The following is a 5232-nucleotide window of genomic DNA, read 5'->3' as shown; positions in this document are numbered from 1 at the left end:
AGCATTTATTAAATGCCTACCATGTGTAGGGTTCTCTGCTCAGTGACTGACATGAGTTCTGTTATTTAAAATCTACCACACTGACATTATTGTCTTCATTACTTTTACCTTTACGACATTGTCATTAAAACGGAGTCTCCAAAAGGTGATGAGTCTCATCTGAGGATACACCTGAGGAGCTGAAGGGAAAATGTTTGAACCACATCTCTGTGCCTAGGACAACTGTTTTGGTTCTGCTACATCCCAGGCCCGAGCCCTCTGGCTCCGCTGAGTCTCACAGCGGACTCCTTCACGTCCTAACGGTTACCTCTGTAGAGGAGCCTTCTCTGGTCATTCCACCCACAGAAGTTCCTCCCATCATTCCCCCCACCCCCAGGGCCTCAATTCCTTTTCTTCAGAGAACTGGTACAATCTGCAGCCCTACATGTCTCCGTTCACATAACAGTACACAAAACTGTTGTTTATTGAAGATGTTATCCTGATACTATTCTAAGCCCTTTTCTTGTACTATCTCATTATAGCTCATATCAACCTTATGAAGTCAGTAATTGACATATGCTACTTCATTTCATTCCATAACAGTGCTGTGAGGGTGACATCCGTATTTTCAGTTTATAGGTAAACTGGAACTGGGACACGGGGAGGTTAAGTGACTTCCTTAAGGTCATAGAGCCAGGAAGTAGCGTGTCTATCTCTTGCACTAGACTCTATACTTTCTGAGGGCAGTGTCCCTGTTCCAAAGCCTGGAGCAGTAACTGAAACGTGATTATATACTCAGTAAACACTGATCAATAGACAGATGAACACCAAGGAGAAAAACACAAAAGGATTATGAACTGGTGAGGAGATGTGCCCTTTGTTCTCAGAAACAGCTGCTCTATCTCTGGCCACACTCATCTACCTAGTGCTTGTCTAGTGTCCGGGCACTGGCTTGACTGTGATAGTCTGGGGGGCATTGTGGGTGCCTGTATATGTGTGTGTGTGATGCTCTGATGGGTTGAGGCTATGGGAGATTGGCTGAATCTGTCCTAGCTCTCCACCAGTATGTTCTGGTGGACCAGTGAACCATACTTCCTTTGCAGCCCCCACTGGGAGAGGCCAGTCATAGAAAAGCTCTTTGGGGCTTTGTGTGCAAAGAGGTGGGGAGGAAATGAAGGGATGTGGGTCAACAGTCATTGTCAGAGGGGAGGATGGGACATGGGTTAACAGAGTCAGAGTCAGGGGGATGTTTGGAGCAAAAGGAAGCCATTGTAGATTATGAAGCTTCCATTCAATGAGTTCTTGGTACATTCCTCCAACCCCATAGATCATTGTTGGGGGAGCGAGAAGAGACTTGAAAAGTAGTCAGGGACATATCCACAGGCCTTTCTTGGCTGAATAAAGGGGTTGGGTCTTCATCAGAACTACCAGCAGGGGAGAAGGTTTTCAGCCAGAAGGAAATGAGCAGACTTGCATTGGCCAAGATCAGTTTGGGTGCAACACAGATGAGGGCCAGGCTCAAAGGCAGTGGGCAGGAGGCTTCTGAGGAAAAGGCAGAGCAGGGTCAGAGAAATGGGGGAATCTGGGGATATTTGGGAGAGGAAGTCAACAGGTACTGCTAACAGAATCACTGTGGGCCTGAAGGTGAGGCAGTGGCCTTCAGGTTTCTGGAATGACAGAGAGGACACTCCATGAGAGAGAACATTGAAAGAGAGTAGGATTTGGGGGGCTGGGAAGAAGAGTAAAACAAAAGCTATTTTTAAAGGGCAGATAATTATTTTATGAAAGGCAAAGAAGCAAATGCAAAATAAGACCAAATTAATCTCTTAATCAGAGGCTCATTTTTTATAAGGGCTCTTAGACTAATTTGAGGGGTCTGTTTTAAGAGCCAACTTGACGTCTTGCTGCAACTATGCAGTGACTTAACTGCTCTGCACACAGCCTCAGATCCTCAGCCAATTTTAAAGATCTTCTTGGAAGCAATTCTCCAGCATCGCACATCTCCTTGGACCTCACTTGAAGTCAACTGTCCTCATGCCACTAAAACCTGACGGCTCCTTCAGTAAAGCTTTGGAGCGTTCTCTTCCACTCTGTATTCCAGGAAATCTAGAAAATAAATCATCAGCGAAAGAGGTAATTTCTGTAGATTGTTTTCTCTACCCACTTTACAGAGTCTGTGTGATTTGACAAGAAGCCTAAGTTTCTATCATTCACTTTCTGTAACAATTATTGCTTACCAAGCCCCCAATTTATGTGCCGGGCAATTTATGAACACAATATTAGTTAATCAACCTCAATATTTTGTGAGGTAGATACTTAGAGTTAAGGAAACTGAGGCTTAGAGAATTTAAGTGGTCTTGATTTTTCAGAAGTGAAAAGACCCTTTTAATGTTAAAAAGGAAAGAAAAGAAGTCACTTGTTAAAGGAGTTGACAGGCTGAGCTCCAAAGTCTGGGCTCTTCCCACTATGCCTCTGAGATATGAGCCCAAAGCAAAACACTCAGAGCAAAAGCGCGGAGCCTTCTGATCCACACAAGCAAGATGCATCTTTTGCATGTGACTTAGTTAAACAAACAAACCCTGACGTACACGTTGCTCCAAATTCGTTAATGTTTAAGTCACTGAGCCTGTCTGTGAAATTCAGTCTCTCAAAAGAGTTCTCTTCCAAACTTCCTCCTGCCTTACAGATTTTCAAAGACAAAAGATGGGAGGAAACAACTTGCATTCACTGAGAAAGTGTTGTGTTGCCTGGAGGAAATGTTTGACGCTGGAATTAGGAGCCCCATTTCGCAGATAAGACAATGAAGGCTCAGAGAAAGGCAGCGTATCTTGGCCAAGTCACACATTCAAGCTGGGCAGGGAAGAGGTAGGACTTTACTTCCGGTCAGCTAAATCCTTCGTTCGTAGTCTTGAAGTTTTGGGAGAGTTTTGTTTTGTCCATAAGACAAAAAGAATCAATACTTTTCAGGCTATAGAATGCCAAACAGTACATCTCGGTGACTTGTGTCAATGAACAGATCTCTCGACTTTGCTGACTTCATCATTTTCTATCTTTTATTCCTGGACAGACAGACACAGTTTTGCTTTGCATTCAGCCCTGGAGGGAGAACAGTGTCTCAGACCAGTACCGAACACTGAGGAAATCAATGAGCCAAAATTTGTTTACAGAGCTGAGATTTTTCTATTTAAGCAACGTTTATAAAGCACATATTATGGCGCCTGGCCCTGTTTTAAGCACTTTCAAATGTTAGCTAACTTCATTCTCATAATAATCTAATGAGGTTGGCGCCCCTGTAATCCCCTTCCTCAGAGTGAGTGAGAAAACACAGAGACGTCAAGGAGCTCAAGGGCACACAGCTAGAGAGAAGCTGGCTCTGTAGACGATGATCTTCACTGCTATACAAGCAGCCCTCTGCCTGAACTAGGTATTTTTTGGCAGAAGCATGGGACAGAGGCTCTGTGCTACCCTTCCTTTTCCTGAGGACGGGGACCCACCCCTCATGAGCCCTGTCACACTCTTCATTCACGCTCAGATGCTCAGAACAATTGCTTCTACCGTATCTACTCAAACAGGGTAAAGGAAGAGACATTCCTCCCCTCTCTTATTATTTTATTCCTTTAAGGATTCTTGGTGAAGGTTGGCAGTATTAGTAATGATAACTGCGGTGTCACCTTTGACAGGGGCTACCAAATGTCCGTTGGTTCCTATTTCTCCTGGAGGAACTCCACTTCTGTGGGGGTATCAACATGTCCAGGTAAAACTCTGTATTTACCAGCTCTGTCCTGGGCAGGTGAGGTTGGCTGTGTGTGTTACGGTTCTGGCTACGGATACTTAAGCAAGAACCACTACATGGGGCTTCTCATAAATCTTAACAACAGAGCAGACTCAACAGGTAAAGATCATTTTCCTGTCAGCCCTCCCCCTCCCCACATTTGCCTCCCGGGAATGAGGTCGGATGCCCAGGGAGGGGTGGAGACATCCCACTGTGACACCCTAACGTCGGTGAAGCAGAAAGACTGAAGGAGCCTGGCTCACTGCTGACATCTCGCCGCACATTTTGTAGCCGATGTTGGACTCCACGTGGGGTGAGACCGGGACACATCTTGTTTGGCTGAGCGCTGAAAGATGGGGTTCTATTTCATGCCCTTGAACCTCTTCTTCTGATCTGTACTGCCTGATACCACAGCCACTAGCCACATGTGGCTAATGAGCGCTTGATTTGGGGCTAGTATTTGTGAAGAACTAGAGCTAATGGTATTAAGTTTTAAATGAATTTGAATTTTAAAATGGGAGCAGTGTAAGATATTCTTCCATTAAATGCATCTTTATAGGGGCTCAGTCGGTTAAGCTTCTGCCTTCAGCTCAGGTCATGATCCCAGCGTCGTGGGATTGAGTCCTACGTCAGGCTTCTCTCTCTGTCAAATAAATCTTAAAGAAAATTTATCTTTATGGTATTGATAGGACAACACTTTATTGTAACCATTTGCACCTGGATTGAGAAGGGCTACAGGTGCAAAGTACACACCAGGTTTCAAAAATTTAACATGAAAAAAAGATCATAAAATATCTCAATATTATAAAAGTATTGATTACATGCTGAAAAATTATTGTGGATATAGGGGGTTAAAGAAACTATCTCATTAAAATGAGCTTTACCTGTCCCTTTTCACCTTGTTTTTTTTTTTTTTAAGATTTTATTTATTTATCTGGGATCAAGAGAGAGATAACAAGAGAGAGTATGAGGGAGAGGGAGAAGCAGATTCCCCACTGAGCAGGGAGCTTGATTCGAGGCTCAATCCCCAGACCTCGGGATCATGACAGGTTCATGAGCGGAAGGCAGACCCTTAACCGACTGAATCACTGAGGCATCCTTTTTTCACCTTGTTAATGTGGCTGCTAGAAATCTCAAAATTACACTGGTGGCTCCCATTATATTTCTAGGTATTTTACATATATGCTTTCCATTCGGGGCTTGCTGGGTGTCAGACTCTGTACGGAGCACTTTACATCCATTTACCTCATGGAGATCTTAAAGGAACTGCTTGTGGGAATGATCCTGTCTTCATTCCACAAGTGGGCAGACTGAGGCCAGAAGAGGCTGCTTCACACAAAGCACTCTTTTGGTTGTGGGTAGGCCGATGGCTGGGTTTGGATCCTCAGCTGGTGGCTGCAGCCGTTCTGTGCTCAAGGGTAACCTACTGTGTAGAACTGTGCCCAGATTACCGCGGCTGGTACGGTCAAGCTGCTGTAGCT

This window comes from Enhydra lutris, unplaced genomic scaffold, assembly GCF_002288905.1.
Source record: "Enhydra lutris kenyoni isolate GAN:26980312 unplaced genomic scaffold, ASM228890v2 scaffoldscaffold14, whole genome shotgun sequence".
NCBI classification, from domain to species: Eukaryota; Metazoa; Chordata; class Mammalia; order Carnivora; family Mustelidae; genus Enhydra; species Enhydra lutris.
The sequence above is the reverse complement of the archived record's forward strand: the minus strand, read 5'-3'. Positions refer to the sequence as shown.